This window comes from Malus domestica, chromosome 15 (genome assembly GCF_042453785.1).
Source record: "Malus domestica chromosome 15, GDT2T_hap1".
NCBI lineage: Eukaryota > Viridiplantae > Streptophyta > Magnoliopsida > Rosales > Rosaceae > Malus > Malus domestica.
The window spans coordinates 20,044,021-20,062,638 of NC_091675.1; the positions used below are offsets into that span (position 1 = coordinate 20,044,021).

An 18,618-nucleotide genomic window follows, 5' to 3' on the forward strand; every position below is an offset into this window, starting at 1 on the left:
CCATAAAACAATTTACAGTGGGGGAAGAAAGAAAGAAGCATATACTTGTAGGAGTTAAAAAGAATGACTCATAATATGAAGTACAATTGTTTTTTTCTGTTACTGGGGTCCTGGAGGGAAGGTCGATATACGACAACAGTTTGATGGAACTCCGGCGGTTACTTCAAGTTTCACTAACAAATTGACGGTTCAATGGAATCTTTGAACTGCTTTGTGCTAGAAATTTGCGGTGAGATGACCAGAAATTTCTACTTTCTTCCAACGTGAGATCCCAACTTAGACAAATCTGGAATCCAAAATGGTAGTTCGGACGATCCAGTTGCAAACATGAGGTTTCCGGGAGCCCATTTGATAACTGGAGGTTCATTTTCGGTGCTCTTCCAGCTTGTGACCTGGATAGGTTACAAACATAAGTTGCACCGGATAGAAGCGTAAGGTGCACACACACTGTATTAAAGTGGGAACAAATCATTACAAATGAAAGAAGAATATATTATTTGTCATACTTCTTTCCCGCTCCGAACCACCCAAGCATAGACACTACCATCACCTGAACCTGCCAAAAGTTTAGAAACCATCAATCTGGTGATCATACAGGTTATTTTTGTCATGGATAGGTTTATGGGGAATGCTAGGGAAAGCATTTTCTGGGAAGTCTAATTAATAAAAGATATGCATGAAAATGAAACGACAGCCTTTAAGAAACTCAGTATGAAAATGAGATGGCAGCCTTCAAGAAACTATGCAAGAAAAGATGATTGATATCCCACAGCTTACTCACATGACATAAAAAATGAAATCGGAGACGTTCATACCTGACATGACAAACATCCCCTCGGGGCTAAAAGAAGCCTCTAATGTTGAATTGCTGGAGACTGGCTTAACATTGTATGTGGATAACTAAACAATAATGATAGAGAAGCCATATTAGAAAGAATAAACCGTGCAGAGTCTAACTATTTGTTTACATTAATAATGAGTTCTTGAGAACTTACTAGTGTTCCACGGAAAGAATCAAGGACATGAATATGTCCACCTGTGGTTGTTGAAAGCATAAGCCTCCCATCGTTACTGAACTTTACAACATTTGCATCCGACATATCTCCCCCAACAGAAAACATATCAAAAGGACCCTAACAAGATAAAACAGTTTAGGCAATCAAATCAGCCATGCTTAAGTCTACATAACTGCAAACTTCTGAATTTTCATATGTACTCAAATACAAAGCAACTAACCTTTTCGTACATTCAGGCATCAAACATTATTATGTATTCACCAAAGGCAATTGCAAAAACTAACCCTTGATCATCATAAGCTGTGGCAGGCCTTCCGTGAACGCATAATACGGGTACATATTATAAACCATTTGAAGAAATAAATTAAATGTACGAAACTGCACCCAATACCTGACACTTCTCTGCCCGTTGATCCCATAGCAGTACAGTTCTATCAAGAGAACCAGAGATGAAGCAGTCTTTGCGAGAACACAAGCTAAGTGAGAATACCCTAGAAACAAAAAACCAATTTTTCCAATTACACATATAAGCTCGCTAAAAGCTACCGCTGGGGGAAAACAAATGGCAATCCAGCCTAAAACCAAACCTGTCATGATGGCCTTTGAAGTAGCGCAAGTACATATTGTCATTCAACGAGAGAAGCCTCAAGGATTCTGAATGAATCAATCACAATATCACATTAGTATCCGAATCGCAATATCACATTAGTATCTGACCGATTATAAGTAAACGTCATAGATGATAAACATGAATACCAAATACAAAAGTTGAGGTGAAAGCGTTAAAATGCAAAGCATACCATCCCACCCATTTTTGGAAGAGTATATAACAGTTGTCGGATGAGAAGTAAAGCAAACTAAACCAACTCCATACTTTTTACTGTTGATGGTCTTCAAGCATGTTGCACTGGAGACATCATACAGGCGAATCGACTCGTCATCACTAGCAGTCACTACATAACTATACGCCTTGTGGAAGTCCAATGAACTAATTCTACCACTCTGTGCATAAAAACCCAAACAATGATGTAAATTTTATTTCTTTTTAACACAAGACGATATTCTAAACTACTTCAATCTATCGGAAGGGGGATTCAAACTTGGGTACGAAGAACCCACGTATGCAAACCATTACTCAGATTAATAACAGATAAAATTAAATAAAAAATCAGAAACAGAGAGGTAAAAGTAATTACATAGTCTCTAAAAGCTAAACCAACTTCCATGCTTTGAATAATTTCCTCCGTCAGCTCCAGAGAGACCTTGTCTTCTCTTTCTGATCCCCCTTTTCGCAGCAAAAATCATACCAAATATAATTAGGTGTATTCAATTGGGATTTTGAGGGATTTTAATTATTTTATTGAATTTAGAAGTATTCAATTAAGATTTTAAGGGATTATCTTAAATTCAAGCTGTATTCAATTATAATTTTAAGATAGTTTATTAAAATCATTAGAAATCCAAGTGTATTCATTTATGATTTTATATAAGTTTATAACATTTCAAGTGTATTCAATTAGAAATTGATTTAAAAGAATTTGAGAAAGTTGAGGAATTAGAGAGAATTTTGAGGTATTTTGTAGTGTATTTTAAATATTTACAAATCTCACATCTCTTCATGAGATTTTGAGGGAATTTAATCAAAATTTTATATGAAATCTCTATAAATAAATTAAACTCCATAAAAATTCATGAATTTATAAATCCATTAAAGTCTATCAAATTCTTAATTGAATCCACCCTTAAATGCAATCAGTAATTATACACTAATTAGCAACAAAATTAAGCGCAAAATTGAAATTTTTGATATTATGATGGGTTTATCACATATCGGGAAATTGACGATTTCAGGGAAGCCCTCCGCCGCCTGCCTGCGTCTTCAACCACCGCAATGTGAAGCCCTCCGCCCCCTTTTCTTTGTCTAAAACCCACCGACTTTTCCCCCCCAAAAAGAATAGCTAACAACATGTAGTTTGGGCTAAAACTAGGAGGTGGCAAGGATTATATGAACCATATTTATTTAATCAGTAAGGCTCTACCAGCTTGATAGTATTCCTTTTTACTTGAAAGTGAGAGTTCTTATGTTCAAATCTCGTGGATGATGAATTTGATGCCCATTGTGTGGCTTAACGGAACTCCTCCTCTAACATGTGTAAAAACACATTATTTAATGAATAAAACTAGTTTTTGGTCTGTTGGTGGGTGTGTCTCAATTTGATTGAAGAATGTCTTAGGTTAAACTCATATAAATGTAAAAATAATATTTTTTTGCGTGAATTTGATAATTAGTTGTGATAGCTTTACTTTTGATGAATGTTCTTTTCATATAAATGATATTCTATTTTAAATGAGAAGTGATAACAACTTTATCACTTTCCTTATCATTTTAATATTCTGATTTTTTTTTACCACGTGTACTTCATTACCACTTAATTATATTAAAATCACATTATTCTTATTCCTTTGTTATTATAATTTTAAATTTTAGTTTGTCAACAGAAAAATAATTAATTTTTTAGTTTTTCTGTGCTAGTAGAATACACGTGGTATGAGTTGAGGAGAAAATTGAAATGAAAAGGTTGCTAGCACTTTCTATTTTGAATTAATGTAAAGTGTGAATAGGAGATTCGAATTCAGCTTAAAGGTCTTCTGTTATTTTTTTTTTTTTTGTCAAATGATAGATTTGTTAGATTAGATGTTAGATTATGGAGTCAACAGAGTTTGAACTCATACCATGATATCAGGAAGACACTCATCTCCACCATTGTGATAGAAGGCCACTTGCAAAGGTCTTCTTTATTGGTTCAGCTGGTTATTAAAAAATAATAATAAACAGAAACTTAGTAGGATTACGGGAATGAAATAATTGATAATTACAAGAATAAGAAGAGGAAATGACTGATCAGTTCCCCGTAAATATGCATATCAATTTACAATTCACTCTAACAATTTCAACACACACTCTCTGTAGAAATTAAACTAAATGGAAAAAAGGAATATAAAATGAATTGGCACAAACTCATGAATAATTAATATACCCTCACAACAACAACAACAACAAAGCATTTTCCCACTAAGTGGAGTCGGCTATATGAATCCTAGAACGCCATTGCGCTCGGTTTTGTGTCATGTCCTTCGTTAGATCCAAGTACTCTAAGTCTTTTCTTAGGGTCTCTTCCAAAGTTTTCCTAGGTCTTCCTCTACATTTTCGGCCCTGAACCTCTGTCCCGTAGTCACATCTTCGAACCGGAGCGTCAGTAGGCCTTCTTTGCACATGTCCAAACCACCGTAACCGATTTTCTCTCATCTTTCCTTCAATTTCGGCTACTCCTACTTTATCTCGGATATTCTCATTCCTAATCTTATCCTATCTCGTGTGCCCACACATCCAACGAAGCATCCTCATCTCCGCTACACCTATTTTGTGTACGTGTTGATGCTTCACCGCCCAACATTCTGTGCCATACAACATCGCCGGCCTTATTATCGCCCTATAAAATTTTCCCTTGAGCTTCAGTGGCATACGACGGTCACACAACATGCCGGATGCACTCTTCCACTTCATCCATCCAGCTTGTATTCTATGGTCGAGGTCTCCATCTAATTCTCCGTTCTTTTGCAAGATAGATCCTAGGTAGCGAAAACGGTCGCTCTTTGGTATTTCCTGATTTCCGATCCTCACCCTTAACTCATTTTGGCCTCCATTTGCACTGAACTTGCACTCCATATATTCTATCTTTGATCGGCTTAGGTGAAGACATTTAGATTCCAACACTTCTCTCCAAAGGTTAAGCTTCGCATTTACCCATTCCTAAGTTTCATCTATCAACACTATATCGTTTGTGAAAAGTATACACCAAGGAATATCATCTTGAATATGTCCTGTTAACTCATCCATTACCAACGCAAAAAGGTAAGGACTTAAGGATTGTTGATGCATAAAATCAGTGAGGACTTTGGTACAACAGAAAGTATTAAGTTTGTGATCTTCACTAGATTGCTCCGGTCATTAATGTGGATAAGTATGTAAATGATAGAGACAGGAAAGCAAACACAAGATGTATGTGGTTCACCGAGATTGGCTACGTCCATGGAGTAAAGGAGTTCTCATTAATTGTGAAGGGTTTACACAAGTACATAAGTTCAAGCTCTCCTTTAGTGAGTACAAGTGAATGATTTAGTACAAATGACATTAGGAAATATTGTGGGAAAATGATCTCCTTTTATAGAAGAGAGTTTTTAGCCTTGTTCTAACATTGACACGTATCGTGTTGTGATTGGCTTCCGATGTTGGCACGTGTTGCGTTATGATTGGTTTCTGATGTCGACACGTGTCGCTCTGTGATTGGCCTCCTGGTTGGAGGGAAACTCTTCTGGGTCATTGACGGTGTAACGTTGACCGATGCTCGGTAGTTTCGGTATTGGTCAAGTATGGTACAAACAGTGCTCCCCTAAGTTCCCGAGTGAGGGAAGCTCCTCGGTTGGGGACTTGCAAGATCCAAGCCGCTGAGTAATCACGAAACTTCTAAGTACCGAAGTGTGGTATCGTTTTCACTTGCCTTATCTGTCTCATAGGTAGATGTGACATCTTCTCTGGAAGTACTATTCCTCCATTCAGGGGTGGTATCTTTAACTGGTGGAGATGCACAAGGTAATGTGTCAATTTCACTTGAAGCTTACTTGTAGTTTCAGGCTTGGTCAAACGCGATACAAACCATGTAGTAGGAGTCCCCCAAGTCGCCGAGCTAGGGGATCTGCTGAAAGAGGTGATAGACAAGGTAAGCAATCAGAGCTCCAAGCAATCAATCCCAGATCAGAAGTTTGATTTCGAGTTCCGGCTGATTGTTCTCATTCTCCCTATCTTGCAGGCAACATGAAGGATAAAGAGAATAAAAGAAGAAGAGATGATATGAGATACTTTTGCTTTTGAAGAAGTAACTTTCCACATGCTTATTCTTGAACTAGGCTGGAGGGTTTTCTGGTTTCCTCCAGAGTATAAGGTCGACTGAAGAATTTGAGGGTCAAAACAAGTCCATCAAATCTAAAGTACGTTCGACCCTGCTGATATGGGATACTTTTGCTGTTGACAAAGTAGTGGATGTATCGGCACGTGTTCTGTTACGCTTGTCTCCACATGCTTCCTTGTATCATTCTCACTTGCCCTATCTGTTCCTCAGACAGATGTGGTATCTTCTCTGGAAGCATAAGATGTTGAAGATGAGTACTCGAGAGCAATGCCAGGTAGGTAATCAGGTAAGGGTTTCCAGGCAGTCAGTTCCTGACTAGAAGCTTGATTCCAAGTGCTGACTGATTGCTCTCTTTCTCCTTGTCTTGCAGGTAAGAACAAGGCCAAAGGAAAAGACAAGGAAAAAGCATGATATGGGATACTCTTGCTTTTAACCCTGATGATATGAGATATTCTTGCTCTGGTATAGCTTGTTTGCAGAGGTATTATCGGGGGGAAAGAAAGCTGAGTATTTCAAGAGGCTTCGTTGGGAGTGCCCTCTCAGATATGAGGAAGGGTTGAGCATTTTTGCAGGTCTGCCTGTCCGTTGAGGGTGGAGGTCGACATATATAGGAGTCTCCCTAACAACAAGTAGTAATGTTATTCCTTTACCCTGCTTGGTCATAACACTGTAGTGGGAGCTGCCAGCTTCATGTGTTTTAACTCTGTCAGAGCACTTTGAAAAAGTGGTCTGTGGTATCTGGAAAGCTGATGTTGCGTGTGAAGATTACAGACAAGCTTTATCCAATGAGATCTGGCTCTCGAAGTTGAAAAAGCGGTGCCTCTTCGATTTTCGAACAAGCAATCCTATCGGGGATCTGGCTCTCGAGATTCGGAGAACGGTGCCTCTTCGGTTTTTAAGAAAGCAATCTTGCAGGGAGTCTGGCTCTCGAGATTCGGTCGATTTTTTAGAAAGTAATCATGTTGGGAGTCTGGCTCTCGAGATTCGGAGGGCGGTGCCTTTTCGATTTTAGAGCAAGCAATCTTGTTGGGAGTGTTTTCTCGAATGTGAGTAAAGGTTGGGCATGTTTGCTAGTCTACCTTGCCACGGAGCACAGAGGTTGACACACAGGGACTTTCCAATTATCCAGCAGTGGTGCTGTTCCTTTACCCTTGTGGGTAATAATATGGTAGCTAGACCTTCAAAATTTATGTGTCTAAACTTTGTTAGTGTTATTTCTTTGCTATTCTTTTACCCTTCTTGGTCATAGTGATGTAGTGGGAGTTGCAAGCTTCACATGTCTAAACTTTGTCAGAGATCTTTGGCAAAGTTATATGTGATACCCATGAGCTGATGTTGCGTGTGGAAAGTGGATGATTAAACAGTAAGATTCATGTGCTTTATACTTCACCAGAAATCATCGATAGAATGCCCGTAATTTCCGCAAAGCTGAATGTGCATGTGACAGGTGCTGACAAGGCTGAAAAAGCAGGTGCCTCTTCGATTTCTGAGATCGGCATTCATGGTCTCTGACCAGCCCAGCTTTTGAGAAAGCAAACGCCTCTTCGATTTCTGAGATCGGCCTTCGTGGTCTTTGAGCAGCCAAGCTTTTGAGAAAGTAAACGCCTTTTCGATTTCTGAGATCGACCCTCGTGGTCTCTGAGCAGCCCAGCTTTTGAGAAAGCAAACGCCTCTTCGATTTCTGAGCAGGTGCCTCTTCGATTTCTGAAGCTCCGTCAAGTGCAGATTTTTATAGAGGCTGGCATTAAGTTCCAAAGCACACTTGAATCTCCACCAGTAGAAGCTCCATTCTTGCACTTCTAAGATCTTGATTTGTTCGATCTCTTCTCTCTTCAACACCTTTGAAAATGTATGGCCCCTCCGATCGTCGTTTTAACTTGAACCTTGTTGAAGAGGCAGCCATGCCTTTTCCAGACAACATATGGCGCCCATCCTTCTTATCCCCTACTGGTTCTCTTACTGTTGGGGATTCCGTGATGAAGAATGATATGACCACTGCAGTGGTGGCCAGGAACCTTCTCACTCCCAAAGATAACAGACTACTTTCCAAACGGTCTGATGAGTTGGCTGTTAAGGATTCTCTGGCTCTCAGTGTTCAGTGTGCAGGTTCTGTGTCTAATATGGCCCAACGCCTATTTGCTCGAACCCGCCAAGTTGAATCATTGGCGGCTGAAGTGATAAGTCTCAAACAGGAGATTAGAGGGCTCAAGCATGAGAATAAACAGTTGCACTGGCTCACACATGACTGGGTTTGTTCCAAAGGCATTTATTGCCTTCGTCTTCTGGGGCTGTATCGCGTAATGAAGCTCCAAATGATCAACCTCCGATGCCTCCTCCTTCTAGGGTTCTGTCCAGTACGGGGGCTTCGAATGATCACCCTCCGGTGCCTTCTCTTTCTAGGGCTCTACCGATTGCTGAGACTTCTCCTAAGCAACCTTTGTGAAGGCTCTCTCTTGTTTGTTTATTTTGACTTATGTATATGTACATATTTGTAACTTATCGGAGATATCAATAAATAAGTTTTGCTTCATTTCAACGTATTATGTTAAATACACCAAAGCCTTCTTCACTAAGTTCTTTGAATTTTTTTTTTTGTTGAAGCTTGTATGTTGAAGCTTTGTGAGTGGAGCATGTAGGTTGAGGTAGTGTTCCCTTAATTTCCCGAGTGAGGAAAACTTCTCGGTTGGAGACTTGAAAAATCCAAGTCACTGAGTGAGGTCGGCTATATGAATCTTAGAACGCCATTATGCTCGGTCCTGTGTCATGTTCTCCGTTAGATCCAAGTACTCCAAGTCTTTTCTTAGAGTCTCTTCCAAAATTTTCCTAGGTCTTCCTCTTCCCCTTCGGCCATGAACCTCTGTCCCGTAGTCGCATCTTCTAACTGGAGCGTCAGTAGGCCTTCTTTGCATATGTCCAAACTACCGTAACCGATTTTCTCTCAGCTTTCCTACAATTTCGGCTACTCCTACTTTACCTCGGATATCTTCATTCCTAATCTTATCCTTTCTCGTGTGCCCACACATCTAATGAAGCATCTTCATCTCTGCTACACCCATAACAAACTTTCGGTACGGTTCGGTATGGTATGAATGGTTGTACCGATGTAGTACCGAACCTAATAGGTTCGGTTTGGTTCGGTATGGGTATAGGTTCGGTTCGGTTTTGGGTCTATGAGGAACAAGGCCTATTTTTCAAATTTTGGAAAAAAAAATGCCCAAATCAAATTTTGGCCCAAAATTAACATAAATCAATTTTTGGCCCAAATCAAACACCTCCGCCTTTTCCCAATCTTCTCCGGTTGGTGGTCCAACCCTTCTTTGACCTTTAATAACTACTATTCCATCTTCATCCTTTTCTTCTTCAAATTCTTTGAAATACACACTAAAAGGAGTATCACTTTCCTCCCCCATCCTAGCAAAGGCCTTCTTAAACTTTATGGCTACTTCCAACATATGAAATGTGGAATTCCATCTTGTGGAGCAATCTAAGCAAACACTTGCTTTACATGTTAACTTCTCCATAAACACGGCTTGCTTGAAATACTCTAACCTTTGTGGAGAGCTCCTCACAAATCTCACACAATTTCTTATGGCTAAGAGGCATTTGGTTAGCCTTTTCATCCCTTGACCCACAATTAAATTGGTTATGTGAGCGACACACCTCACATGTAAATACTCCCCATGCAAAATGGCTTGTGAATTTTCCCACCTATTCATCATTGACCTAAGTTGATCCAATGCAACTTTATTTGCAGAAGCATTGTCCACCGTGATGGTGAGCACTTTATCTATGCCCCATTCCAACAAACAAGTTTCAATCAACTTAGCTATTGTGGCTCCCGAGTGGTTAGCAATAAGACAAAAATTAATGATCCTCTTATGTATATTCCATTCATCATCAATAAAGTGTGTGGTGAGGACCATATAATTGATGTTTTGAGTGCTTGTCCAAGTGTCGGTGGTAAGAGAAATTCGGTGCGCATGCAATTCCTTTTTCAAACTATCCTTAGATTGTGCATACATTCTAAGGAAAGTTCTAACAAGAGTCCTTCTAGAAGGCACACGAAATAATGGACATGCAACACTACAAAATCTATTGAACCCTATCTTTTCTACGGTACTAAAGGGTACCTCATCAAGAACAATCATCTCCACACATGCTTCCAAACAATCGGATTGGTTAAACTCCCTATTAACCAAAGTTTTACCCCCTTTCTTCTCCTCATAAAGAAGTTTTTTATTTTTCCTTAAGTTGGCATGATAATATTTACATTGTCGATTAAGATGTTTTCTCATTCCGGATGTACCATTAGTGCTTGAATCAGCCGCATAGTCACCATCATTTGTATGTTCCGGGCAATAGACACATTTAGCCCTAAGTCTTACAATTGGAACCATTACCAGTTCATCATTTTCATCTTTTACAACATTCCCTTCTCGATCCTTGAGGCTTATTAGGGTCTTAACTTGATAAGGCCTAACATGCTCCCAAACCTTACTACGTTTACCCTGTAGGATTTGGGAGACACTTACCTCCTCTTGATCTCCTTCACTTTCGGCCTCACATTTGCTTCCCCCCGATTCATATTCCAAATCAATTGCATCATCTATAGAATCTACACGGTCCGAAGCCTGCATCCAATCAATACAAAAATATCAATTTGTGAATCATTATGTCCAAAAAAATAATGACAGCAGCCCCATTACATTACAAACAATCGTACTGCATAGTCATCACACCAATATTTACATTACAAATGATGGGATTGATTTGGTTCTGTGGCAGCAGCCCCATTACATTACAAATAATGAGATACTCAAAACCATCTGATTCCATAACTAAATAAATTGGCAGCAGTCATCACACAAAGAAATACTAAATTGACAATGACAAATAAATTGGCAGCAGTCATCACACAAAGAAATACTAAATTGACAATGACAAATAAATTGGCAGCAGCCCCATTACATTACAAACAATCGTACTGCATAGTCATCACACAAAGAAATACTAAATTGACAATGACAAATAAATTGGCAGCATCCCCATTACATTACAAACAATCGTACTGCAGATTCATCACACAAAGAAATACTAAGGAGAAATAACTAAATAAATTTAACTCCCACAATTTGTATGTTGTTTGATTGCTCATGCAAAACCTCAATTAGTTCTGTTTTGGCGAGCAACATAAAACCTAACCAGGAACTACAAGTTATCCCACATAGAAACACTTAAGTTAAGGCTGCTAGAACTACAAGTTCTACGGTCCTAAAGGGTTACAGTTATGCACAATCAGAAATCACCTCACAAGAAAAAAAATTATACCGAAAGAGATTTGAATTTCAGAGAAACCCCAATTCCAATCCCAATTTGAATCTAAAAATTAAAACCCTAATTTTATAAAATGCAAACAAATTCAAGAGATTGACTTACCATGAGAGAAGACGATATCAAGATGGTTGTGGTGGAGGTGAGACCGTGAAATCGTGAGAGATTGGAGAGGAGGAGGTGGAGCGGGCGATTGAGAGAGAGACCTAGTGACTTCGGCAATTGAGAAAAGTGAGAGTAAGAGTCTGAGAGTGATAAAAGTGGAAGAGTGGTCGTCCACTTGAAACAAGCCACGTGAACAAATAATTTTTATTAAAAAACTGATTCGGTACGGTTCGGTACTAAACATAGAACCGAAACCGAACCGACTAAGCACCAAACCGAACCGATTTTGAACCTATACCGAAATGAACCGAAAAAAAACCGAACTGACCGGGTTCGGTACGGGTTCGGTTCAGTTCTCGGTAATTTTTGCCCAGGCCTAGCTGTATCGCGTAATGAAGCTCCAAATGATCAACCTTCGATGCCTCCTTCTTCTAGGGTTCTGTTCAGTACGGGGGCTCCGAATGATCACCCTCCGGTGCCTTCTCTTTCTAGGGCTTTATCGATTGCTGAGACTTCTCCTAAGCAACCTTTGTGAAGGCTCTCTCTTGTTTGTTTATTTTGACTTATGTATATGTACATATTTGTAACTTATCGGAGATATCAATAAATAAGCTTTGCTTCATTTCAACGTATTATGTTAAATACACCAAAGCCTTCTTCACTAAGTTCTTTGAATTTTTTTTTTGTTGAAGCTTGTATGTTGAATCTTTGTGAGTGGAGCATGTAGGTTGAGGTAGTGTTCCCTTAATTTCCCGAGTGAGGAAAACTTCTCGGTTGGAGACTTGAAAAATCCAAGTCACTGAGTGAGGTCGGCTATATGAATCTTAGAACGCCATTATGCTCGGTCTTGTGTCATGTTCTCCGTTAGATCCAAGTACTCCAAGTCTTTTCTTAGAGTCTCTTCCAAAATTTTCCTAGGTCTTCCTCTTCCCCTTCGGCCATGAACCTCTGTCCCGTAGTCGCATCTTCTAACTGGAGCGTCAGTAGGCCTTCTTTGCATATGTCCAAACCACCGTAACCGATTTTCTCTCAGCTTTCCTACAATTTCGGCTACTCCTACTTTACCTCGGATATCTTCATTCCTAATCTTATCTTTTCTCGTGTGCCCACACATCTAATGAAGCATCTTCATCTCTGCTACACCCATTTTGTGTACGTGTTGATGCTTCACCGCCCAACATTCTGTGCCATACAACATCGCCGGCCTTATTGTCATCCTATAAAATTTTCCCTTGAGCTTCAGTGGCATACGGCGGTCACACAACACGCCGGATGCACTCTTCCACTTCATCCATCTAGCTTGTATTATATGGTTGAGATCTCCATCTAATTCTCCGTTCTTTTGCAAGATAGATCCTAGGTAGCGGAAACAGTCACTCTTTGGTATTTCCTGATCTCCGATCCTCACCCCTAACTCATTTTGGTCTCCATTTGCATTGAACTTGCACTCCATATATTATGTCTTTGATTGGCTTAGGCGAAGACCTTTAGATTCCAACACTTCTCTCCAAAGGTTAAGCTTCGCACTTACCCCTTCTTGAGTTTCATCTATCAATACTATATCGTCTGCAAAAAGCATACACCAAGGAATATCATCTTGAATATGTCCTGTTAACTCATCCATTACCAACGCAAAAAGGTAAGGACTTAAGGATGAGCCTTGATGTAATCCTACAGTTATGGGGAAGCTTTCGGTTTGTCCTTCATGAGTTCTTACGGCAGTCTTTGCTCCTTCATACATATGCTTTATAGCTTGGATATATGCTACTCTTACTCCTTTCTTCTCTAAAATCCTCCAAATAATGTCTTTTGGGACCCTATCATACGCTTTTTCCAAATCTATAAAGATCATGTGTAAATCCTTTTTTCCATCTCTATATCTTTCCATCAATCTTTGTAAGAGAGAGATTGCCTCCATGGTTGAGCGCCCTGGCATGAACCCAAATTGGTTGTCTGAAACCCGTGTCTCTTGCCTCAATCTATGCTCAATGACTTTCTCCCAGAGCTTCATTGGATGACTCATTAGCTTAATACCCCTATAGTTCATGCAATTTTGTACGTTGCCCTTATTCTTGTAGATAGGCACCAAGTGAGGTGCATCAATGATGAGGATGGAAATGTTCTTGCTACAGAAAACACGGTCAAAGACAGATGGCGAGGTTATTTTCATAATCTTTTCAATGAAGGACATGAAATGAGTACTTCTTTAAGGGAGTTAAGTAACTCAGAAGAGTGTAGAAACTACTCATTTTATCGTCGAATCAGGAAGGAAGAAGTGGTTGTAGCTTTGAAGATGAATTAATATACCCTCACACCCTCACAAATTCGAGATTTATTAAACACTAGCATATTAATTATATATCACATAACTAGCCCCGGATGATCATGTCTCGATCCGTTGTGCCCCTCTACCGAGCTACTAGCACTAGCCGAAGAGTCAAGGTTGTCTTGGTCCTCCGGCAAAACCTTCTCCTTGATAAAGTCAATGCAATCCGCGACAGCCTCGCTATGGTGATAGTTAATTGGACAGTAATACCGCTGTACATCTGGGCTGGTTCGGCCATCGTGTCCGTCAGCCTTGTTGGAAAAGACTGCCGACAACATGATCAAGCAAAAAACAGCCTCACGAAACCGGTCGAGGAGAGTCATGGGAGACAGACGTTTGGTGACCTTGTTTGCGCTTGAGGGGTTGTTGCTTCTCATCCTTGGAATGCATAGATGAGTTTTCATAGTTTTCTTGGAGATAAATTTGCTCTATATCTCTCTTCTCTTCTGGTTTCTCTGTGTCTGAAATTCTTTAATTTAGTTGTGATCGTTGAAGCATGAGAGAGTACTAGCTACTATATTTATATGAGAATCTATTTGCATGGGACGACAACTCAGGATTTATGTATATTATGTTTATTTTTGTGTATAATGTGTTTAACATGGTTTGTTTGGTAATGTTTTCTTTGCAAAACTTGGGTTCAACTTAAACTAAGTTTCAAATAACTAAAAAAGCTTATGATAACTTTTTAATAGAAAATCTAGCATTTTTCTAGTGTTGTTTAGAGATGCAGATAACTAAAAACGCTTATGATAACTTTTTAATAGAAAATCTAGCATTTTTCTAGTGTTGTCTAGAGATGCAGATGATAAAAATAGGGTTTTTATATTAACACCCCACAAAATGTTGAATACACCCCCACATTGAAATTTAATATTAAATGACTTATTTACTCCACTATGTAATGATAATTTTAACCTTATTGGGTTTTAATAAAAATAAAGATTTATAAATATGCCACAAATCACTTTTAGCGTATTATTTATCTTCTCAACTATCAAACATGTTGATTAAGATGTATAAGGAGAATGTGGGGTGTAAAGATTTGAGAAATGTGGGGTGTTACAAAATATAAGATGTATATTGAGAATGTGGGGTGTGGGGGTATTATGGGAAAGTAAATGGGATGTATTAAGATAATTTTTAAGTGAAAAAGCAAATGTGGAGTGTATTAAGTTTGTGGGGTTTATTCAACAATTTGTGGGGTGTTAATATAATTAGCCTAAAAATATTTTTTTTTTTTAAATCAAATTTATGGTATTTCTAATAAAAATGTTATTAATAAAAACGCTTATGAGTATAAATTGTCATAAAAAGAACACATTCAAGTAATAATCAACATAATCAAAGATTCGATTATTTATATTCAATATATGCATGTATCCGAAAAAAATATAACATTAATATATATTGCTTTGTTCGGGGTAGTTGGGGCGAAGTAGATTGCTATAACCATGCATGCATGTTACTTGAAGAAAAGTTTTGTCTTCATCCCTGGTGAGCTTCACATGGCCTCATGTGGATGGTACATAATTTTAATCAAATTATATAGGTTTTTATCACAAATGGTCTTTGAAATTGACCATAATCATCAAGATGGTCTTTGAAATTGAAAGTCAATCAATGTAATTCTTAAAAATAGGTGTCACAAATCAATGTGGTCATTCCGTCACAATTATGTTAAGTGCTGATATGACACATAAATGGCTCTATAAGTCTTATTTTTTTTCTTGCAAATGATCCTTAAAATTGACCTGTGACATCATAATGGTCCCTGAAATTGACCCGCGACATCAAAATGGTCTTTGAAATTGAAAATCGGTCAATGTAGTCCTGCAAGTAAGCGTCCTAAATCAATGTAGTCTTTCCGTCACAATTATGTCAAAAATTTTGTTATCTGCTAATGTAACACATAAATGGGTCACATAAGTCTAATAAATTAAAAAAAAATACAAATAGGTTTAATAATTTAATGGTTAATAAAAAAATTGTCAACCCAAAAACCAAGTCTTGCAATCACCTCCGTCCTAGTCCACACTCTGCTACCTCCTTTGCTATCTATTCTCTTAAAAAAAAACTCAATACACTCATCTTTACAGACTTCGACACCCTTCACCAAATTGAACCTGGATCAAGATCATCTTTGGTGACGGCTTGGTCGATTGGCAACGATGTCTGGGACATCACCGTTCACACTTAGACAATCAATATCCTCACAAACTTAATATTGGAAAGCTTGTTCAGCGCTTCTCTGGTGGTCGAGTGACTCAAAGAACGGCGAGGACTGCCTTGAGATAATGAGGTTATAACTGAGGTGTGTCTATTGTTGGTTGAAAACTATTTCCAAACCCCCTCTTAAGCCTTGGTTAAGTCTTATGCCTTTGAAAATTTATGGAAAGAAACTCTCTTTGGAGTAGGCCCTACTTTAAGAAAAAAAGGCTTTTTAGCTAAAATGGTCCATGAGATTTGCATAACTCCTCACTTTGGTCCCTGATATTTGAAATCAAAAGAAGTGGTCCTTGAGATTATCCACCATCAATCATTTTGGTCATTTCGTGAAAAATTATGTTAAATAAGGGATCAAAATAACAAAAATACCCTCAATTTAACAAACAATAGGCCAAAATGATTTGATAAACAATTGAGGGTATTTTTGTCATTTTATTCTTATTTAATGAAGGTTTTTCATGAAATGACCAAAATGATTAATGATGGACAATCTCAGGGACCGCTTTTATTGATTTCAAATCTCAGGAACCATTTTGGCTAAAAAGCCAAAAAAAAAAATTCATTGAGCAAAAAGGTATTTAGACTACTCTTTTAATTAATTATTAAACAAACATCAACATATAACAATTTTTTTTACAAAATTGTGGCGGAATAATCATATTGATTTGCGACACTTATTTTCAAGGATTACATTGATCGATTTTAATTTCAGGGATCATCTTGATGGTGTAGGTCAATTTCAGGGAATATTTGTGATTAAAACCTGTAAATCTTGTGGGGCCCATTTATGTACCATATCATCACTTAACGGAATTTTTAACATAATTGCGACGGAAGGACCACATTGATTTTCGACACCTATTTTTAGGGATTACATTGATTGATTTTTAATTTCAGGGACCATCTTGATGGTGATGGTCAATTTCAGGAACTATTTGTGATAAAAACCCAAGTATATAACATATGCGTGGTTTCTATTCGATCCAGCCAACTTACCGACTAGGAAAAACAGAAGGACAATCGATTTTGTTTAATTTATGTTCTGTGAACTAAGACTAAAATCTTACTTAGGTGCTTCTTTAGATCTTTGTTTAACCATTAAATTTTTATATAAACTACGAAAAATAAAATTTAATGGTTAAAACGCTTGAATGACTGGATGCTCCAGAATACACAAAATTTTGAACCAAATTAATGTATTTGTAGCTTCCTCACAAATTTATGGGTGGGGAGATAATTAAGTTAGAGTGAGGATCATTGCCGGATCCTCTTTGTGAGGATTACGGGGATCCTCAAATCACATCAGTTTACCATGATGTTAGAAATCATTGTAAATTTTTTTAGTTAAAATTGAATATAAACAGTACTGTGGATGCAAATTTCTTCCTTATTGTTCTTGGATGAAAATGCACCTGTAAAAGCAATTAACACCTTAGGTCAAGGCCAAAAGCCTCACATGCCCATGATTAATGAGGGGGAAATGGGGGCTTTGACCGAAGAACCATCAATGTCAAAGTTAGAATTTTGAGGGAAAAGTGTTTAGAGAATTTGGAGAATTTTGCAAGAGGATTCAACTTAGGTTTTTGGAGAAACGAAGTGGTATTTATAGGGGTGTTGGAGAGATGGGAACGGCCACATTTGGTGATTTCAGGGTGTAATTGCAAGATATTATGTCACCATAATATCTTGCAATCAATTAGGAAATTAATTACTTAATTAATTAGAAAATCAATTAATTAATTTAGGTAATTAATCCTATTTTGAATGAATATTTGGAGATTACCTTGTGGAGAGGATTTGATGGGGATGGATGAAATAGGTTTTGAATAAATACCTATTTTGATCACTTTTAACCTTGATTGAGTGGTGATTGTGTGCTGCTCGCGCGTAGGAGTCCTGATGTGCCTCAAGGGTAATCTTGTCTTTTTAACCCAAAAATCCACATGTCGCCTCCATATTTTTCTTGATTATTTTTGGCTCCATAAATGCCCCTACACCTGTTAGGTTGCTCGCAGGAAAGGGCAGCATGTGTAGAGATCTTCTTACTTTAGGAAACATAGGATTGTTTCCTATTTTGATGTTGATTCCCTCTTTAATTGGAAATTAGATCCCTCTAGGAAAGGGAAATAAATTTCTCTCAAAGCCTATTTAAGTCTACCTTAAGTAGATTATTAAATCAACTTTGGAGAGTGATTTATTTTTCCCTACAAAAGAGAGAAAGCTTAAAAGATATTTGTTCTCTCTCCCTTATCAGTCTTCTACATCTTGCCCATGCAAAAGATCGTCTTTCATTGTTTCAAGGTAAGAAAAAATAATTTTCCTTGTCTTCTTAATTTTTTGGGAGCCTCAATGCTTGAATTTTGGCTCGACAGGGGTCGAAGAAGCTTGAAAAAGTGGCTGAAAAGCCATAGCATAGTTGCTACCGCGTGGTGGCTCCATGGGTTTGGTGTAGTAGAGGCTTGGCTTAGGTCGAGGGCTGGCAGCTGGCTAGAGCTTGGGTGCTGTTGTCTGTGCCTTTGCGCTTGGGCCGTGAAGAGAGATGGGTCAGGGAGGTGCGTGCTTATTTTTTTTTTGTTTTTTTTTGTGTAGGTTGGGCTCAGACTCATGCATGGGAGAGAAGAGCAAAGAGGCTAAAAGGCATTTT

The 18,618-nt window shown here is 38.3% G+C and overlaps 1 pseudogene; it reads right to left on the reverse strand.

Annotated features, from left to right (window-relative positions):
* Positions 1-158: 158 nt before the first annotated feature.
* Positions 159-14,068, reverse strand: LOC139191751 (protein ANTHESIS POMOTING FACTOR 1-like; annotated as a pseudogene).
* Between the last annotated feature and the right edge of the window lie 4,550 nt (positions 14,069-18,618).